At 39.3% G+C, this 22,919-nt stretch overlaps 1 long non-coding RNA gene across 1 annotated transcript in view; it reads right to left on the minus strand.

Moving 5' to 3' along the window:
• The window catches only part of LOC119510616, a 345,643-nt gene extending 323,004 nt beyond the window's left edge, over window positions 1–22,639 (minus strand). The window contains exon 1 of the long non-coding RNA XR_005211984.1: window positions 22,556–22,639. This is a non-coding gene — a long non-coding RNA (uncharacterized LOC119510616). The remainder of the gene's footprint in view (window positions 1–22,555) is intronic.
• Window positions 22,640–22,919: the final 280 nt, after the last annotated feature.

Genomic DNA, 22,919 nt, shown 5'->3' on the forward strand with positions numbered 1-22,919 from the left:
TATTTATAATTAACTCTACAAATATAAATAAGTTCTTTTACGAACTAGTACAAATGTATGACACTTGAACAAAAAGTTAATATTAGAGTGACATATGGAGGGAAAAGTACCTATGCAAGCTACAGACTATAGTTAAGAGTAATATTTTAATATTCTTTCATCAACAGTAACAAATGTACCACACCAATACTAGGGGTCAATAATAAGGGAGCGTTCTGGTTTGCTAATGCTGCTCTTATGCAAAATACCAGAAATGGATTGGCTTTTATAAAGGGGGTTTATATGGTTACAAAGTTACAGTCTCAAGGCCATAAAGTATCCAAGGTAAGGCATCAACAATAGGGTATCTTCACTGGAGAAAGGCCATTGGCATCCAGAAAACCTCTGTTAGCTGGAAGGCACATGGCTGGCGTCTACTTGCTCCTATGTTGTGTTTCAAAAATGGCGTTCTCCAAAATGTCAGCATCAGTTTTCAAGAGCTGTCTTCAAAATGTCTCTCTAAGCTGCAGCTGCTCTCCAAAATGTCACTCTCAGCTGCTCTGAGGTCCTTCTGTTTGCGAGCTCTTCTATAGGACTCCAGTGATTAAATCAAGACCCATCCTGAATAGGCGGGGTCTATATCTCCATAGAAATAATTCAATCAAACATTTCGCCCATGGTTAATTGAGTCACTTCTCCATGGAAACACTCAAAGGATTCCAACCCAATCAACACTAATACATCTGCCACCACAAGATTGCATAGAACATGGCATTTTGGGGAACATAATACATCCAAACTGGCACAGGGAGAAAAGAGGTATGGAGTATTTGGGTTGTTGGTTTTCTTGTTTTATTTTGTTTTGTTTTTAATGTCTATTTGTCCTTTCTAGAGTAATGAAAATGGTCTAAAATTGAGTGTGATGCTGATTGCACAACTAGGTGATGATACTGTGAGACATTGATTGTATACTTTGAATGGATTATATGGTATGTGAATATATTTCAATAGAATTTGCAGTTAAAAAAAGTGGGGATGAGAAGCCTATAGATTAAGATTATACAGATATATCAACCAACTACAATGTGTACATCCTTGTTTGTATTCTTATTCACATAAACATTTGCGGGGGAGAGAGAGAGAATGAATATGAGTCAGAGAAATTTGAACACTGAGTAGATATTTGATGATATTAAGGAACTATTATTAGAATTTTAGAAGTGATAATGGTGTTATAGTTATGCTTTTTAAAAGTAGAGTCCTTATATTTTAGAGATATATACTTACAGATACAATGATTCAACAGCTGGGACTGGCTTCAAAACAATCCAGTGGGAGAAGGGAGGGAGGAAATGGGTGGGAGGATATAGAGGAAACAAGATCGGCCCTAAATTAATAATTGTTTAATCTGAATGATAAGTATTTGGAATTCATTTTAGTTTCTCTCTACTTTTATATATGTTTCAAATTTTCCACAGTAAACAATGAAGCTGAAAAAAAAAATCAAGAGTGTCTCCTCCCAGTTCTTTATATCTAGATGCAGATCAAGAGTAGATGCCCAAGAGGCTGTTGGGGAGAGGAGAGCCTCAAGGTGGAAGGAGTCTGGGTCCCCATAGAAAGTCGTCAGCCAACCATGAACATCACCTCATATTGTTATGTGAGCCAGAAATCAATTTCTATTGTATATGAGCCATTGTAACCTTTTGGGTCAAGCTGTATTCACAGCCTGGTCTACGATAAAACACACCAATAAATATTTTGGTCTTGATCCACAACTTAATCTATAGTATCTTTCCGAAACTGTTCTTTCCTCCAAAATATTTTATCTCCTTTTGCCATGTGTGCATTCTAATATTTGAGATTTGAAATTAAAATACCAAGGACAGCATTTTAAAATGCTGGATGACATTCTGCACACACTATTAAATCCTTCCACTGGGAAGACCAAGTCAATCAATATCCTTTGAGTGGTGATTCTGTCAGGAATCCACCTAAATACACTAATCCCTGCTCACAACACTCTGTTCAGTCCCAAGATTATGTCCCTGTCAGATGCCTTTTTAACTCTAGGTAATTGACATTTAGGTCTAATAACTCTGCTAGACAAAAGGAAATAAGGTCAGATGTTACTCATTCTTAGTAAACCTGCACTAACTCCTTTCAATCACTTTCATTTCTAAGTAGTCACAAGTAATTCCTTTAATTTATTCTAGAATCTTGACTGGCTTCAGTGTCAAGCTTACCATACAATAGTATTTTGGGGGAAAAAAAAGCCTTCTTTCCCTTTTCAAAAATCAAAACTTTTTTGTAGGTCTCCAAACTTCCAACACCTCTCCCATCCTCCACAATTCCTCAGTTCTACTCACTGTGGTTGGGTGACCCCAATAGGAAATCCCCTGGGAAATATTTCCTTCCCCTCCAAAAGGAATCAGAAATCCCAAATCGTTTATATAAAAATTCAGGCTCTCAGCCTTTATTCCCTTTTATTTTTTATTTTTTATCAATATGTATTTTAGTGTTCTTTTTGAAAATCCCTTCCTTAGCAGAAAAAAGAGTAGAAGACTAGAGCCATTCTATTTTCTCCGTGTCAACTAGGTCCACCATATACATCTTCCAGAACAGTTAGTTGTTTCCTTAGAAAATGGCAGTTTCCTGGTTTCTTGTGTCCTTCTGGCTGCCTCAAGCAGAGACGGCAGCTCCCAAAATTGTATGGAGTGATGTACTTGTTTCCTTGGTGGGTACATATCTTTCAATCTCAGGAATAGTTAGAATTTATATGCTGTTACTGAAATTTGCTAGACTTAGGATAGTAAGAGATGTAAACCGAACTTAAAAGCTTGAAGAAGAACTAGTTTTCCTATATACAACAACTACTCTTACAGGCACCAAAAAAACTCACCATTTAGCATCTTTTTCCCAAGGTCAACACCGCTGGCACTTCTCGCTATCCTTCAGAGGACAACTTCCAATTAGACAAGTAAAAGAATGCCAGACATTCTGCTTCCCACTGAGGCCCCAGTAGGTCCCCAGGTGGTTGAACCCTGGATCATATGCTTTGACCCTATGGACCATTTGGGAGAATCTGTGTCCATCTGTTGCATCTGGTCATGTAGAATCCCCTCCTGACAACACTTTGACTCCTCAGATCTTTTATCCTCACTTGCATGGCCCTAACTGGCTTTTCCCAAAAGCCCTACGAATTCCCAAAAAGGGTTATATTTATATTTAGCAGCACCCCCAGCTTAACTCTTGACAGGGCTGTTTCCTTTAAACAAGGGCAAGCTCCCCTCTTATAACCATAGTTTCTAACATTCGAGAATAAAATGCTATTGTTCACACAGGAGCTTGCAGAATGAGATAATCCAGCAGATAAGCATGTACTCCAAATAAGAAAACCATGAATGAGATTCCCTTATTTGCCTGAAACAGCAGTCCAGCAAAGTATTTGAGCACACCATCTTTGAAATCAGACTTCCTGTACCCTTCTTAGTTGTGCAGTTTTCTCTAATCTCTCTGACCCTCAGTTTCCCCCTCTGTAAAATGTGTTGAGATAGCACTCACACCAAAAACTCTTGTAGGATTAGATGATATAACCCATGTAAGAATTTAGCACAGTGCCTGGCGCATAATAAAAGCACCACAAAGGTTACAATCATTACAGATTCAGGATTGTTTGAAGACCATTCACTGGTTCACAGGAGATATAAATCTAGACCACTGAAATGACCCACTTCGAACAGCCTTAAATTTACTATGCATGACTTTTCCTAATGGATTTTTCCCCTCCCATTATTTCCTGTGTTCAGCTAAATCTAGCTCTGAACTGAATTTAATCAAGATCTGAAGCAAGTAAACGAACCTTAAGAGAAACCAGCAAATTCAATGAGCGCTTAAAAAGTGTCTTCTGGGTCTGTCGTTGCACGTTCTATCTCGTAAGTTCCTGGAAAGTAGAGACTGACAACTTTTTAATCAAACCTTAATTAGCACCTGGCACACAATAAGCACTCAATGATTAGAAGTGTAAATGAAAAGAAATTATGTCTCCAGTCTCCCAGGTACCAAGGAAACCAATTCCTCATTCTTACTCATTGAAGCTAAATTCTCCAAACTCTTACCCAAGAGTTATCAGCAAAGATATCCTATAACTTCAATTGTCTAGCTTCTCCCTCTTCTACTCACCTTCCCACCCTTTCTCTTCCCCACTTGCATTCGGTTTCCATCTCCTCTGAGAGATCCCCACTGTAGGAAATAGAGATTTCTTTTTTAACAAGAATAATCTAGAAAATACTGGAATGTGCACTCTTTGTAGGAATATGCTGCTAATGGTATATGTATTAGTTAGGGTTCTCTAGGGAAACAGAATCAGCAGGAGATATTTGTAAATGTAAGACTTTATAAAAGCGTCTCATGCAACTGTGGGGATGCACAAGTCCGAATTCCATAGGGCAGGCAGCAAAGTGGCAACTCCAATGGAGGTGTTCAGTGAACTCCTTGGGAGATGCTGGCTAGCCGAAGAAGAAGTGAAGTTCCTCTCTTTTTCTCCCTTAAGTCTTCAACTGATTGGATTAAATCCAGCTGATTGAATTCTCTCATTGTGGAAGACACGCCCTTTGCTGACGTAATCAGTCACAGGTGCAGTCAATTGACTGATGATTTAATAAACCAGCCTTCCGGTTTATTAACCAGCCACAAATGTCCTTGAAGTAATGGTTAGGCCAGTGCTTGCTTGACCAGACACCTGAGTACCATCACCTGGCCAAGTTGACACATGAACCTCTCCATCACAGTATGTAAATTTTTGATAATTATTTTCCACCCTCTCCCACATCTGGACATGGCCCTAAGATCTTGCCCAAGGGCCTCACACAAGGCATTGTTCCTACAAGCCCAAATCACAGACTTTGCCTGACAATCTCATAAAGATTTCATTTCAAATGAGTCCCAGGCTCACCCAAGAAGAGCATCCTCTTCAAACATGTCTTTCAGGAAGAAAATCAAGGCCTCTACAGTTTACACCTACAAAAATAATATTAGAAAGAGCTCAAGTTCCCAAATTCTGGAGATCTGTAGATGCTGCTTTAATAAAAGTCTGACATGTCAAAACTCAGGGGCATGATACCGTTTGATCTGGCTTCCTAAGTAGCAAAGTTGTACTTAATGATATATAGGGAGTCAGCAGTAATTTAAAAGAGGTTAATTTCACTAACAGACGGTGTAGCAAATAGGGATGGGAAATTGAAGGTTTCCCAACATTAAGAGTTGAACTGTGAAACATTTGGCTATTGCCTTAGAGAGAGACTGCCTCCCAGGGTCAAGAGGAAAAAGAGGAAGTGAAGTCTGGGTGTACCAGAAAAATATCAGCTCTAAAGTAAATGGGCTTAACATCTCTAAGGAGTGAAGAGAAGAGAGAGATCATTCATTAATTCATTCAACAAATAAAACTCATCCTCTAGTTGTGATGTACCAGGCACCAATCCAAGATGGTGGTAAATAAAAGAGATGCAGTCCTTGGCTTCATAAAGCTTATAGTCAAGTGGAAAAATACTTGTGATTCCATCAAGAAAAAATCAAACCCACTTAAAATGAATCAAAGATCTTAAACATAAGAACTAGAACTATGAAACTCCTAGAAGAAAATGTAGGAAAGCATTCTTCAGGGCCTTGTGTTAGGCAATGGTTTCTTAGATTTTACACCCAAAGCACAAGAAACAAAAGAAAAAAAAAAAGATAAATGGGACCTCATCAAAATTAAAAACTTTTGTGCCACAAAGGACTTTATCATGCAAGTAAAACAACAACCTACACAATGAGAGACAATATTTGGAAGCCACATATCCGATAAAGGTTTAATAGCCAGAATATATAAAGAAATTCTTCAACTTAACAACAAAAAACAAACCAATTTAAAAAATGGTCAAAAGACTTGAATAGACATCTCTCCAAAGAAGATTTACAAATGGCCAGAAAGCACAAGAAAAGTTGCTCAACATCATTAGCCATCAAGGAAATGCAAATCAAAACCACAATGAGATACCATTTCACACCCATTAGAATGGCTGCAACTAAAAAAAAAAAAAAAAAAACCCAGAAAATAACAAGTGATGGAGAGTATGTGGAGAAACAAGAATACATCCATTGCTGGTGGCAGTGTAAAATGGTGCAGTCGCTGTGGAAGACATATTAGCAGTTCCTCAGAAAGCTAAGTATAGAACTACCATATGACCCAGCAATCCCAGTATTAGGTATATACCCAAAAGAATTGAAGGCAGGGACTTGAACAGATATTTGCACACTGATATTCATAGCAGCATTATTCACAATTGACAAAAGATGGAAGCAACCCAAGTGTCATCAACCGATGAAATGGATAAATAAAATTTTGTAAATATATATCATGTTGAGTGAAATAAGTGAGACACAAAAGACAAAAACTGTACGCTCTCATGGATTTGAAACAATTAGAGTCAGAATCTAGAATATAGGTTACCAGTGGACAGGCTGGGGATAGGGAATAGGAAGTTAAGGCTTGGAATGATGGAAATGTTTAAGTAATAGTTGGTGGCGATGGTATCACAACATGAATGCAATTAACAGCACTGAGATATATATATCAATATGATTATAAGGGGAAATGTTAGATTATACATATGGTAACAGAATAAATTTTTAAAAACATCCATAGAACTATACTACACAAATAGGGAACCCTATGTTAAACCATGGACTTTAATTAATAGTACAATTATTTAAAAGTGCTATCATCAGTTGTAACAAATGTCCCACACCAATGCAAGGTGCTGTTGGTGGGGTGGTGTATGGAAATCCTATATTTTATGTATGATTGCTCTGAAACTCACAACTTCTTTAATCAAATATATATATATATGTATATATGCACACATAAACATTTTAAAAAAGAGAAAGTAGTCAAACCCTACTCTCCCACATGTTCGATAGGGATTCTTTGCTCTTTACTAAATAGAAAGACAGTGACAGCCTGGACCACTCAAGTACTCTTCATGGACCTAGAACAACAAGGTCCACACACTTGAGCTGTCTGGTTCCAGGGCTGGTCTATGTCTGTTGTTGCAAGTAGATGCTAACAGTTCTAACAGGTATTAAATATCTAAACCTCACCTCTTCAACTCTGGGCTCAGTAAACAATACCCTTGTCCTAACTTGGATTCCAGATGTGGCAGAGACTACTGCTTACACCCTAACTATTTCCCCTTCTTTCTTAGTAATAGAACATCTAGAAAGACATATGATACTTAGAATGCAGACTACATTTCCCAGCCCTCTTGGTGACTTAGTCCTGGCTAATGGTATATATGATGGTTGGGTGCCTGTGTCAACTTGGCCAGGTGATGGTGCCCAGTTGTCTGGTCAAGCAAGCACTGGCATTTCTTGGCAGGTTAATAAATCAGAAGGCTGGTTTATTAAATCATCTGTCAGTTGATTGCATCTATGGCTGATTACATCTACAATCAACTAAGGGAGCATCTTCCACAATGAGAGAATCCAATTGGTTGGATTTAATCCAATCAGTTGGAGACTTTTAAGGAAGAGGAGAGAACTTTCTTCATCCAGCCAGCATCTCCTAGGGAGTTCACTGAAAACCTTCATCAGAGTTGCCAGCTTGCAGCCTGCCCTACGGAATTTAGACTTGCGCATGCCCTATGAATTTGGACTCCTGCATCCCCACAGTGTCCCCCGTGAGACACTTTTATAAAATCTCATATCTCCTGTTGGTTCTGTTTCCCTGGAGAACCCTGCTAATGCAGTATGTGAGAAGGGACATGTGCAACCTGTGGGTAGAACTTCTAGAGGGAATGGACCTGCCATTCCTTTCCTCTGTCCCCTCCTTCCTACTGGCAGGGTGGTGAGCATTCCTGGACAACATGGATGAGGCCACAACATATGGATGATAACAATAAATAAATAGAAGGAATCTGGGTCCTCAGGCTTTTCTCTGGACTTGCACTTTTTTTAACTTTTTATTTTGAAATAACTTTAAACTTACAGGACAGTTACAAAAATAATAGAAAAAAAACCATAAAGAACTCTGACATACTCCCCACCCAGATACCCAGATCCACCACTTTTTAACATTTTGCCCACTTTTGCCAAATCATGCTATCCATTCATTCATCCATCCATTCATCCCTCTATCTATCCATCTGTCACTCTGTATATCTACCTATTTTTAAATATTTGAGAGTGGGTTGTATGCATCATGCCCCTTGAACACTTAATACCTCTATACACATTTCTTAAGAATAAGGATATACACTTATGTAATCACCTTAAATATAGTTATCAACTTTAAGAAATGTAACATTGACATAAAGCTTACAGTCTATATTCCAATTTTTTCATATGTCCCAACAATATCCTTTTTGGCTTTTTCTCCTCAATTATCACATCCAGTCCAGGATCACGCATTACATTTAATTGCCATTGTGTCTTTAGTTGCTCTTTTTTTATTTTTAATTGTGGAAGTATATATACTTTCCCATTTACAACATACATACTTTCCCATTTACAACATATATACTTTCCCATCTCAACTACTATGCCGGTTTGCTAATGCTGCCATTATGCAAAATACCAGAAATGAATTGGCTTATATAAAGGGGGTTTATTTGGTTACAAATTTACAGTCTGAAGGCCATGAAAATGTCCATATTAAGGCATCAACATGTATATACCTTCACCGAAGGAAGGTCAATGGTGTCTGTAAAACCTCTGTTGGCTGGGAAGGCACGTGGCTGCCATCTGCAATCCCGGGTTGTGTTCCACTTCTCTCTCAGCTCCTGTGCTTTCTTCAAAATGTTGCTCTTGGGGCATTTTGTCCTCTCTTAGCTTCTCTGGAGCAAACACTGGGCTAGCATCTCCAAAGTGTCAGCGAAAGTCTGCTTTCAGTGGCCATCTCCAAAATGTCTCTCTCATTTTGAAGAATATGTCAGAGTTCTTTATGTTTTTATTATCATTATTATTTTTGTAACTGTCCTGTAAGTTTTAAATTATTTCAAAATAAAAAGTTAAAAAAAGCTGCTCTGAGGTCCTTTTGTTTGTGAGCTCTTTTATAGGACTCCAGTGATTAAATCAAGACCCACCCTGAATGGGCCAGGCCCATATCTCCATGAAAATAATCTAATCAAAGGTATTACCCACAGTTGGGTGGGTCACATCTCCAGGGAAACATCCAATCAAGAGGCACATCCTAATCAAAAAGATTAATCAATCTGCACCCATAAGATTGCATCAAAGAATATGGCTTTTTCTGGGGGACATAATATATATACAAACCAGCACAACCACCCCAAGCATACCATTCAGAGGGATTAATCACATTCACAAAGTTGTGCTACCCTCACCACCATTCATTACCAGAAATTTCCCATCACCCCAAACAGAAATGCTGTACCCTTTATGCATTAACTCCCCATTTCCCCTTCTCCCTACCCCTGGTAACCTGTACACTACTTTTTGTGTTCATAAATTTGCATATCCTAGTTCTTTCATGTAAGTCTCTTTGTATCTGACTTATTTCATGCAACATGATGTTTTCAAGGTTCATCCATGTTATCATGGGTATCAGAACTTCATTGCTTAAGGCTAATATTCTATTCTACGTACATACCACAGTTTGGTTATCCATTCATCTGCAGGTGGACGTTTGGGTTGCTTCCACCTTTTGGCTATTGTGAATAATGCTGCTATAATCATTGGTGTACAAATACCTGTCCTAGTCTCTGCTTTCAGTTCTTTTGAATTTATACCTAGAAGTGGGATTGTTCGGTCATATGGTACTTCTGTTTAACTTTTTGAGGAACTGCCAAACTGTTTTGCACCATTTTACATTCCCATCAAAATACTAAGGTTCGTATTTCTCTGCACCCTTGTCAGCACATGTTATTTTCTGTGTTTTTTTTTTTTAGTAATAGTCAATCTAGTAGGTTTGAGGTAGTATCTCACTGTGGTTTTAATGTTGAGCTAATGACTAATTACATTGAGCATCTTTTCATGTGCTTATTGGCCATTTGTATTTTGTCTTTGGTGAAATGTCTGTTCAAGTCCTTTGCCTATTTTTAAATTGGGTTGTGTTTGCCTTTGTGATGGTTTGGAGGCTATTTGTACTCCAGAAACGATCATGTTCTTTTAATCCATTTCCATGGGACAGGAAGGGATTAAAAGAACATGATCTTTTCTGGACTATCTAATGGCCTACTCTGGAAATGAACAATTTCAACAATGGCATACCAAACCCTGCCTTTTTATAAAGCCTGAATAGTTACTTTGATAAATGGCCTCTCCTGCTATAAAACTCAGGAGCAAGATTATAAGGCAAATGATGATTAGACATGCCTCAAAAGTCAGAGACACAAAGGCTGAATAATAAGGATGGATCCTTCTTAATTAAGAATGGCTCTGGGCTCCCCTCCCGGAGTTCTGGCAGAAACTAAGTGGTGACTGCTGCCTCCTGAAGCTCATCCCTGTTTCCGTGCTCACTACACTGACCTGCTGGTATCCGTCCACCTGTCACCCCCTGAGACGATGAGCTCCTGGAGGGCCAGGACACCTGGCACAGTGCTAAGCATGTGCTGATGTTCAGTGAAAGTCAGAATTTCTCCAAAGTTTCCCCACCTCCCAGAAAGTTATTTTTTCTGAACAGGATGCACAGTGCATGGGTAAAAAGCAAGGACTCAGCCAGACTGCCTCTGAGCGTTTCAGTTTCCTGATCCATAAAGCAGGAATAAAATAGCACCTAATTCACAGTGTTACTGTGAGGATTAAATGGAATCCTGCCTGGCACAGAGCAAGAGCCAGAAGAGTTTGTTGCTACCATAACAACCTGGACAATATGAGATTACCTGTTCTTTCTGAAACGTTGAGTGGCACAAAATTTATTTACCAAAATGTCAATTGTAGTTATTTATGGCTAATGATATTACAGGTGATTCGGTTCTCTTTTTATTTTTTCACATTTTTCCATAATAACTTATTTATAATAACACAAAATACTTAGGTTTATTTTGCAGCTTTTTTAAAAAGAATAAAATGGTGTTAATGTGTCTCTTCCTTAGCCTCAGAGACACATAATTAAAGGAAAAAACTAAGCTGCAGAAGAATATCTATGAAATGATCTGGTTTATGTAAAAAAAAGTGTGTATGCACACACTGATGCCCTTGAACATGGCCCCCAGCAGGGTAGGGGTAAGAGAGTGGGAAGTAAAGGGTAAAGCATGAGACAAAAGTAAAGCAGAACAGCTACATTTGCTCTCTTCACTTCATTGTTTAAATCTTTTGCAGTAAGAATATGATCATGTCTCATTTGCAGATTTTTTAAAAAGGGCCAAAAAATTACCAAAAAAATTGATGCACACCACCCCCCACCCCTCAAAAAAAAAAAAACATTGCAACCAGCATTGCCTTACTCCAATCTCTTAAATATATCAGCACCCAACCATTGGGCCAACATTTTCAGAGTGACTAATGCATGCTGGCCCTGATTCGGCCCTGTTAATATTTTGTACCTGATACTTTTAGGATGTTTAGCAGCATCCCTGGCCTCTACCCAGTAGATGACAGTAGCAGCCCCCTCCAGCTGTAACAACCAAAACTGTTTCCAGACATTCCCAGATGTCCCCTGGAGGGCAAAACCACCCCATGGAGAACCACTGCTCTGCTTGTGAAAATGAACCAATGACTGCCAACTTATTTTTTTAAGTGATTACCAACTTTATGATTTTTGCTGCTGTGCAAATAATTTGTCGATCACTTCTGGGCAAGAAGGGAAGGCACGGAGCACTAAGCTAGTCCGTCAGCGAGATACCCTTATTCCTTCTTGTTATGGAGGAGAACAACCTGAGTAATATTTTCCACTCTCTCTGAGTAAACATTTTGACTCTCCTAAGACTGTAAAAAAAATCATCCTACAGCATTTGGTTTGCAAAACAACCCTTCCTCACACCTGCTCCTGCTCTCCTTCAGTCTCACAGAAAATGTCATCTCTGTCCCTTGGGTCCAATGCAATGAGGATGAGGGTTTGCATTTGCAGTGCCAGTGCTGCCAGGAGAGGTTGTGAAGAGCTAAATTGCACGTGACTGTGGCCACCCCAGGCAGGGAACTTCTGAGAAACTATCAGAAATCAAGGGCACTGAAGGAGCACATTTTTGGGAAAGGTTTGGGTGACTAAAGAGATTAAACTGAGGATACAAGTACAGAGCTTATATCATTGGAGAATTTAGAGCATTTATTAAGTCTCACTCCCTCTTTCTCCATCACCCAAACTAAAGAAAACTGAGCCAAGCTGGAGACTCTGGGCAGGAAGTGCCAAGAACTGTCAGATGTGAGACTTCCTATCTGAGATTCGGTCCATGCAGAGAGACTGGCCGAAGGAGGAAGTGGCTTTAGGCTTGATGGTAGAAACCCTGGTTCTCCTTCAGTTCCACTGGGTGACCGTAGGCAAAGTTCTCAGCCTTCCTGGGCCTCAGTTTCTTCATTTATGAAATGAAGGCAATAATTCTGTCTGCTCTATTGGCTTCATAGGATTATTCTAAGAAACGAGTGAGATAATGTTGGTGTTGAGTTCATAAGTTGCATGGAATTATATAAGCTGCTATGGCTTCCCCTCCAATAGCCATGCAATACCCTATGGATAAAAATAAGAATGGTAAGGAGTGGGGGGAATCAGGCTATTTGGAGCAAGAAATCTGAAGGGAATTTGTTGGCCATGTATCATGTCCCATGGAACAGAAGCTAGGATTTCAACATTACAGTATGATAGATTGAATCTTCTTTCAATCACATCCTGTGAGTATGGACTCATTTGTAAATAGGCTCTTCAAGGATCCTATTAAGCTGAGTCCAAATTGAATCAGGGTGGGCCTTAATCTGGTAGACTGGAGTCCTTATAAGCGAAGGAAATTTGGACACAGGAAGTAGAAGCCGCCAGAGGAGACAGAAAGAGACAGATCGCCATGTCACAGAGGCAGAGATTGATTGGCAGCAAGCCGCCACAGGATGCTACAGACTTCAAAGATGACGTGGCCTACTGACACCTTCATTTCAGACTCCTAGCCTGAAAACTGTGAGCCAACAAACCCCTGTTGTTTAAGCCAACCAGTTCGTGGTATTTTCTTATAGCAACCTTGGCAAACTAAGACTCAGTATATTTGCAACTCCTATCCCAATTTGTCTTCCTTTAGATATAGTCCATTCCCATCAGAATAGGAAGGAAAGGGAGGTGAGAAAACTTTCAGGAGACCAAATTTCGCTGTCACCTGCCTTCTGTCTTAAGAGGCCCAGAGGCCTTGTGTTCTCTGATATTCCAAACAGACCATAAACAGACTCCTTAAATTGCCATGTCAAATCTCAAAAATTCCAAATTTATAACCCAGGCAGGGAAAACATGTATCAGTCACCTTTTCTCTCATACAGCCATTTTGCCCAGATATTATCATGAGTTCAAGGTGTGGGAACAAGATTATCTGATGGTGGTAGCCTAACTTGACCAGCTGGCTGGGAAGGAGCAGAGGAGCCTGTGTTCCTGCATCAGGCCATCTGCGTCTGCCCCAATCTGCAGAGGACAGGAAAGCAGCTCCATGGTGGAAGGCAAGTGTTTCTAGATCTGTCTGCTATGAGGCTTCAAAAGGAAAGAGCTGGAGGTGGGGCAAGATGGCTGACGGGTGAGCTGTATGTTTTAGTTACTCCTCCAGGAAAGTAGGTAGAAAGCCAGGAACTGCGTGGACTGGACACCACAGAGCAATCTGACTTTGGGCATACTTCATACAACACTCATGAAAACGTGGAACTGCTGAGATCAGCGAAATCTGTAAGTTTTTGTGGCCAGGGGACCCGCACCCCTCCCTGCCAGGCTCGGTCCCGTGGGAGGAGAGGCTGTCAGCTCCGGGAAGGAGAAGGGAGAACTGCAGTGGCAGCTCTTATCAGAAACTCATTCTACTGATCCAAACTCCAACCGTAGATAGACTGAGACCAGACACCAGAGAATCTGAGAGCAGCCAGCCCAGCAGAGAGGAGACAGACATAGAAAAAAACAACACAAAAAACTCCAAAATAAAAGTGGAGGATTTTTGGAGTTCTGGTGAACATAGAAAGGGGAAGGGCAGAGCTCAGGCCCTGAGGCTCATATGCAAATCCCGAAGAAAAGCTGATCTCTCTGCCCTGTGGACCTTTCCTTAATGACCCTGGTTGCTTTGTCTCTTAGCATTTCAATAACCCATTAGATCTGTGAGGAGGGCCCTTTTGTTTTTGTTTTGTTTTGTTTTGTTTTGTTTTTGTTTTTGTTTTTTTAATCCTTTTTTCTTTTTCTAAAATAATTACTCTAAGAAGCCCAATACAGAAAGCTTCAAAGACTTGCAATTTGGGCAGGTCAAGACAAAAGCAGAACTAAGAGAGCTCTGAGACAAAAGGCAATAATCCAGTGGCTGAGAAAATTCACTAAACACCACAACTTCCCAAGAAAAGGGGGGTGTCCACTCACAGCCATCATCCTGGTGGACAGGAAACACTCCTGCCCATCGCCAGCCCCATAGCCCAGAGCTGCCCCAGACAACCCAGTGTGACGGAAGTGCTTCAAATAACAGGCACACACCACAAAACTGGGCATGGACATTGCCTTCCCTGCAATCTCAGCTGATTGTCCCAGAGTTGGGAAGGTGGAGCAGTATGAATTAACAAAGCCCCATTCAGCCATCATTTCAGCAGACTGAGAGCCTCCCTACACAGCCCAGCAGCCCAGAACCGCCCTGGGGGGACAGCACTCACCTGTGACATAGCACAGTCATCCCTCAACAGAGGACCAGGGGGTGCACAGCCTGGAAGAGGGACCCACTTGCAAGTCTCAGGAGCCATACGCCAATACCAAGGACTTGTGGGTCAGTGGCAGAGACAAACTGTGGCAGGACTGAACTGAGGGATTAGACTATTGCAGCAGCTTTAAAACTCCAGGATCACCAGGGAGATTTCATTGTTAGAGCCACCCCCACTCCCTGACTGCCCAGAAACACGCCCCATATACAGGGCGGGCAACACCAACTACACACGCAAGCTTGGTACACCAATTGGACCCCACAAGACTCACTCCCCCACTCACCAAAAAGGCTAAGCAGGGGAGAACTGGCTTGTGGAGAACAGGTGGCTCGTGGACACCACTTGCTGGTTAGTTAGAGAAAGTGCAGTCCACAAAGCTGTAGATCTGATAAATTAGAGATAAGGACTTCAATTGGTCTACAAATCCTAAAAGAACCCTATTAAGTTCAGCAAATGCCAAGAGGCCAAAAACAATAGAAAATTATAAAGCATATGAAAAAACCAGACGATATGGATAACCCAAGCCCAAGCACCCAAATCAAAAGACCAGAAGAGACACAGCACCTAGAGCAGCTACTCAAAGAACTAAAGATGAACAATGAGACCACAGTACGGGATACAAAGGATATCAAGAAGACCCTAGAAGAGCATAAAGAAGACATTGCAAGACTAAATAAAAAAATAGATGATCTTATGGAAATTAAAGAAACTGTTGACCAAACTAAAAAGATTCTGTACACTCATAGTACAAGACTAGAGGAAGTTGAACAATGAATCAGTGACCTGGAAGATGGCAGAATGGAAAATGAAAGCATAAAAGAAAGAATGGGGAAAAAAATTGAATAAATCAAAATGGACCTCAGGGATATCATAGATAATATAAAACGTCCAAATATAAGACTCATTGGTGTTCCAGAAGGGGAAGAAAAGGGTAAAGGTCTAGGAAGAGTATTCAAAGAAATTGTTGGAGAAAACTTCCCAAATCTTCTAAACAACATAAATACACAAATCATAAATGCTCAGCGAACTCCAAATAGAATAAATCCAAATAAACCCACCCCAAGACATATTCTGATCACACTGTCAAACACGGAAGAGAAGGAGCAAGTTCTGAAAGCAGCAAGAGAAAAGCAATTCACCACATACAAAGGAAACAGCATAAGACTAAGTAGTGACTACTCAGCAGCCACCATGGAGGCGAGAAGGCAGTGGCACGATATATTTAAACTTCTGAGTGAGAAAAATTTCCAACCAAGAATACTTTATCCAGCAAAGCTCTCCTTCAAATTTGAGGGAGAGCTTAAATTTTTCACAGACAAACAAATGCTGAGAGAATTTGCTAACAAGAGACCTGCCCTACTGGAGATACTAAAAGGAGCCCTACAGACAGAGAAACAAAGAAAGGACAGAGAGACTTGGAGAAAGGTTCAGTACTAAAGAGATTCGGTATGGGTACAATAAAGGATATTAATGGAGAGGGAGGAAAAATATATATGACAAACATAAACCAAAGGATAAGATGGCTGATTCAAGAAATGCCTTCACAGTTATAACGTTGAATGTAAATGGATTAAACTCCCCAATTAAAAGATATAGATTTGCAGAATGGATCAAAAAAAAATGAACCATCAATATGTTGCATACAAGACTCATCTTAGACACAGGGACACAAAGAAATTGAAAGGGAAAGGATGGAAAAAAATATTTCATGCAAGCTACAGCCAAAAGAAAGCAGGTGTAGCAATATTAAAACCAGATAAAATAGACTTTAAATGCAGGAATGTTTTGAGAGACAAAGAAGGCCACTACATACTAATAAAAGGGGCAATTCAACAAGAAGAAATAACAATCATAAATGTCTATGCACCCAATCAAGGTGCCACAAAATACATGAGAGAAACACTGGCAAAACTAAAGGAAGCAATTGATGTTTCCACAATAATTGTGGGAGATTTCAACACATCACTCTCTCCTATAGATAGATCAACCAGACAGAAGACCAATAAGGAAATTGAAAACCTAAACAATCTGATAAATGAATTAGATTTAACAGACATATACAGAACATTACATCCCAAATCACCAGGATACACATACTTTTCTAGTGCTCACGGAAGTTTCTCCAGAATAGATCATACGCTGGGACATAAAACAAGCCTCAATAAATTTAAAAAGATTGAAATTATTCAAAGCACATTCTCTGACCACAATGGAATATAATTAGAAGTCAATAACCGTCAGAGACTTAGAAAATTCACAAATACCTGGAGGTTAAACAACACACTCCTAAACAATCAGTGGGTTAATGAAGAAATAGCAAGAGAAATTGCTAAATATATAGAGACGAATGAAAATGAGAACACAACATACCAAAACCTATGGGATGCAGCAAAAGCAGTGCTGAGGGGGAAATTTATAGCACGGAACACATATATTAAAAAGGAAGAAAGAGCCAAAATCAAAGAACTAATGGATCAACTGAAGAAGCTAGAAAATGAACAGCAAACCAATCCTAAACCAAGTAGAAGAAAAGAAATACCAAGGATTAAAGCAGAAATAAATGACATAGAGAACAAAAAAACAATAGAAAGGATAAATATTACCAAAAGTTGGTTCTTTGAGAAGATCAACAAGATTGACAAGCCCCTAGCTAGACTGACAAAATCAAAAAGAGAGAAGACCCATATAAACAAAATAATGAATGAAAAAGGTGGCATAACTGCAGATCCAGAAGAAATTAAAAAAATTATAAGAGGATACTATGAACAACTGTATGGCAACAAACTGGATAATGTAGAGGAAATGGACAATTTCCTGGAAACATATGAACAACCTAGGCTGACCAGAGAAGAAATAGAAGACCTCAATCAACCCATCACAAGCAAAGAGATCCAATCAGTCATCGAAAATCTTCCCACAAATAAATGCTCAGGGCCAGATGGCTTCACAGGGGAATTCTACCAAACTTTCCAGAAAGAACTGACACCAATCTTACTCAAACTCTTTCAAAACATTGAAGAAAATGGAACACTACCTAACTCATTCTATGAAGCTAACATCAATCTAATACCAAAACCAGGCAAAGATGCTACAGAAAAGGAAAACTACCAGCCAATCTCCCTAATGAATATAGATGCAAAAATCCTCAACAAAATACTTGCAAATCGAATCCAAAGACACATTAAAAAAATCATACACTATGACCAAGTGGGGTTCATTCCAGGCATGCAAGGATGGTTCAACATAAGAAAATCAATCAATGTATTACAACACATTAAAAATTCGAAAGGGAAAAATCAAATGATCATCTCAATAGATGCTGGAAAAGCATTTGACAAAATCCAACATCCGTTTTTGATAAAAACACTTCAAAAGGTAGGAATTGAAGGAAAGAGCCTTACCCTTTGTGAATGACAAACTGAGTCTAAGGTGCTAAATCAATAATAACTATCACTGCTGTTTCCACCTACCAAGATTAACTGCATGCCAGGTACTGAGCCAAATGTTGTTCAGAGATTAGTTCATTTACTCTTCCCTACACAAACAAGGAGATGAGGACACAGCTGCAAAGGGACTTGCCCAAAGTAACACCATTCATGAGTGGCAGAGTCAAGATTCAAACACAGGTCTCCTGATCCTAAAGCTTAGAACCTTCACTGCAACATGCAGGGCCTTTGAGTTGCCAAGCAGAGTCTCATTCATCAGTGGTACATGGTAGCAAAATGGAAAGTCAATGATTCCATCCTCAGAGTGAGTCACGATCCATCCCCAGTGCCCCGTCCTGGCCCCCCGATTAATAATAGGAGAAACTGGGGATGGTGGGGGGGTTGATGAGCACTCTGTACTTTCTGTACAATTTTTCTGTAAATGTGAAACTGTGCTGAAAAATAAAGTCTATTATATACATAAAACACCATGATCAAGTTGCGTTTATTACAGGACTTTTAATATAGTTTAAGATTCTAGGTTTAACATCAGGAACTCTATTAATGCCATTTCATTATATCAATAGATTAAAGAAGAAAAACAGATCCACATGCTTATCTTGATAGGTGCCAGAAAAGCATTACATAAAATTCTAAGTAAAATTGAAGTAGAAACACAAATCCTAAAATTGATAGGGTAGTCATCATATAACAATTGCAAACACCATATTAAACAAGGAAATATTGAATGCATTATTACTCAAGTTAGAAACAAGGAAGGATGCCTGCCATTACCACTATTCTTCAAAATTGTTCTAGAGGCTCTAAAATCATTATTTATAGTTTGTATTACTAGAAAATTTGAGCACTGAAAAAAACCTATTAGAACAAAAAGCATTCAGTAACACAACTAGATACAAGCTAAATATACAAAAATCAAAGCTTCCCTTTTAACCAGCAGTAAGAAATTAGAAAACAAAATGGAATAGTAGATCACTCTTAAAACATTGAAAAACATCTAAAATGCCAAAGAATAAATGTAATAAAACAGAGGCTAGTTATTTAATAATAAAGAGGATGATATGAATAATTTATTTAATGGTTTCCTGATTTTCTTCTTTTACAATGTAGAATCAATGGATTTTGTGGATAGAAGAGATCTTAAAAAATACCTAGTCTAGCTCCATTATTTACAGAACAGGAAACTCATACCCAGAGAGTTTGAACAAGTTGACAGTGTTCATAAAGCCTGTAAGAAACTAAATATAAACTGGAGTACAAATTAAGTCCATTGCTCTTCCTATAATATTTTGCTACTCTCATTAGAAGATTTTAAATGCCAAAATTATTCAGAATGCCTTTTGATTTAAGAAACATCATTTGCAGATGCCATGGAGATAAGAAAAAAATATTTTCTTGTGTACCTAAAATTGTCTTTGTGAAACAAGGGTCGACAGGGCAGAACAAATGTAATGTGCTCTTCTATCACATCAAAGTGCAGGCAATTAATGTTTTTCAATACTCATTTTGCCATTTCCAAAACAATAAAACCCTGTGACTATGATGCCTGGTAGCAGATTGCAGTGCATCTCATTTCTAAACTCTCCAAAGTGTCACTGTTAACTTTGTGAATGGTATTGCAATTACAATGAAAAATGTCTTGAATTTAAAGGTATCTACCTTCAACCAGCTGGAGACATTTGTTTATTAAATTTCTTTCTGGCATTGATGGAGTCTCATGATGGTTCATTTTTCGAAAGAAAATAAATTCATCCCTGGTTCAAGCCCAGTCGGATAACCTCTTGGTCTTACTGTAATCTCAGTGTGAGAGAAAGAGAGAGAGAGGACTAAACCTGCTGTGTCTCTTCTGAGGCAACTGGGAGGTGGAAACTAAAGAAATGAAAATTATTCATTGCTCAGATGTGGAAAAAAGCTAAAGGCAATTTACAAGTCAACTCTAGAACAAACAATAAATCCAGGAGGAGATTAGCTATAACACAAACATGAGAATACTATCAAGTTGTAATAACAAAATCCAAACATTTTCTCACCATCACCTTCATGAAAGAAAGAAAGAAAGGATGATGCAGTGTAAAAAAAAGAACACAGCGTTTTCTGGACATTTAAGAATTTTTATTATCTAGATTTTTCCTGAAGAGTAAAATACACATTAGGTGCAGATTAAAAATCAGGACTTCAATGTAGACATATCATTTCCTTTTAGGAAAATTGCTTCTCCTTTTCTGTTTGCACCTGTCCAAAAGGTCTTTAAACATCCATGTTGGGCATCTGTTGATTTAGCCTCCCTTTCTCCACCTTCCTGTTAGGATCACCCAGATTTCCTATGAGGAACGGCATCTTCCCAATTCTAAGACACGTATTTAGGGGAAACTGAGCCCCTTTTAGCTACTCAGCCAGACCACCCGCAGGGGCTGGAGGGGGACACAGCTGCCGGTCCCCCCAGGTGACCCCTGCCCCTCCAGAAAGCCACACCCCATGTCAGAGGAGGCCAACCTGGCCCAGAGGGAACTTTTCCAAGGCAGAGCAAAGTCAGGATGTCTTCCTCCTCTCATAAGCTGCAGCAGACCCCTCTCCACCGTCCTTCCTCCCTGCTCCCAACTCTGGAAGAACCAGCCTTGGGGAAAGAATAATCTTCTTAGAGAGCAGACAAAGCTCTCTTCCCGGCAGTCCCTGGAGCCACAGGTTGCAGGAGGAGTTTAAATTAATCTAACCTGGTCTGGTCTAACCTCCAACTACAGAAGTTCTAACCTGGACCACACGAAGTTGAAAGTAACTAAAAAGGCAAGGAATTTGCCCAAGATTTTTATTAAGCGACAAGAAGGAAGAAATTGACAAAGTACAGCTGAAGGCAAAGATGGAAAGAAATAAAAACTATTTCTTGTTTATGTCACCACTGAGTTTGACAGGTTACAATTTTTTTTTTACCAATAAAACCATGATAGCACTAGAAACAAGAAAAGCCATTAAAAAAAAAAATGTGTGTATATATATATCCCAGAAAGAGAGAAAGAAAGCAGATGGAGTTAGATTTGTAGATAAATCAGAACTGTGAGCATCCCACCCCAAGATCCCCAAGACAAGTGAGTCTCATCCCTAAAGCCCCAGACAACTCCAAAGGGCAGAAGAGAAAAACCAAGTGCAGGAGTTGGCCCAGGGCCCACAATCAGGGAGGTTTATTAAAGAATTGCATCCAGAATCAGAGACCCAGAGCTAACCAGTGGTTGCCTGGAGCTGTTGAGGGAGGGTAGAGATTAATTGCAAAGGCACACAAGAGAATCTTTCAAGGAGGATGAAAATATTCTATGTCTTGATTGGGGTGGTTGTTACAGGCCAGGTACACTGTACTCTTAAAATGGGTGCATTTTATTACACGTAAATTATATCTTGGTAAAGGTAATTTTTAAAAAAAGTTTTAAGAGACATATTAACCAGTTGAAAGGTATGGATCTTGTTTGCATTCTGATTCAAACAAACAGTTTAGAACAATAAAAAAGCATTTACAGGATAATTTGAGAAACATGAACACTATCTGGATATTTTATGACTTTAAGGCACATTGCTGATGGAGGGGTGCTGATGGTTTTGTGCTACATTTAAAGAAGTAGTCCTCTCAGAGATACATGCTAAAATGTTCACAAATAAAATTATATAATGTCTGAGATTTGCTTCAAAATAATGAAGGGATGGGTGTAATAAAGAGACTATAAAGAAAACAGGATGGGCCATAAATTAATAACCAAGTGATGGATACATGCAACTCATTAGACTCTTATCTTTACTTTGCATATGTTTGCAATTTGCTACATTAATAAGTTAAAAATAATTATATACACTTAGAAAAAAGAGTGAAAGAAAATTCAACAACAGAAATTAGGCTTATTGCTTGTTTCCTTTTTTTCCTTTTTTAACCCTCCATGTTTTTCTGTAGTATCTTTTTTAGGAAAAGAAAGCTCCGGAATTGGTGGTGGTGGTGGGTGGTGGTGATGGTGTGAGTGCGTGTGTGTGTGTGTGTGTGTGTGTGTGTGTCTGTTTTAATCTCACTCACCCTTCAAGGGTCAATCCAAGTTCTCTCCTTCCCCAAAAGGTCTTCCCTGACTCCGCCCAACAAAGGCTGGCTTCTTCCACTGAGCTCCTGTGAAACGTACCACTTCCTCTTCTCATTAGCCTTTGACGTGTATTATTTTGGCAGGCATTATCTGCAGTTTTTTATTGTTACAAGCCGCTAAGAGCAAAATATCATAAATTTCACCATTATCTGGCATATGCCTTGCACAGGAAAGGAAAACACTTACCGTTGAGGCCCTAGTCCCAGACGTTTGCTGAGAATGGGTTGGCAAGGAGTCTATTGAAAGTGAAGGAACCAATGGAGTTAGGGCTTCCACCATCAGAAATGGACTTGGTGATGACAAACCTGTGAGAATGGGAAGGAAACAGCACAGAAAACAGAGTGATAAGGAATTTTGGAAAAGAACTCAAAAGGCAGGTAGAGCAATGCTATTCTCAAGTACCAACTCCGACCCACTGAATCCGAATCTTGGGGGAAGGCCAGGAATATGTAATTTAGCAAGTGCTCCAGGTAATTCTTATCCATGATAAAATTTGAAGAGCACCACTGTAGAGAACAGTCATGTTTTTCTGGAATCATCCATGGGAGGA

This window comes from Choloepus didactylus, chromosome 15 (genome assembly GCF_015220235.1).
Source record: "Choloepus didactylus isolate mChoDid1 chromosome 15, mChoDid1.pri, whole genome shotgun sequence".
NCBI classification, from domain to species: Eukaryota; Metazoa; Chordata; class Mammalia; order Pilosa; family Megalonychidae; genus Choloepus; species Choloepus didactylus.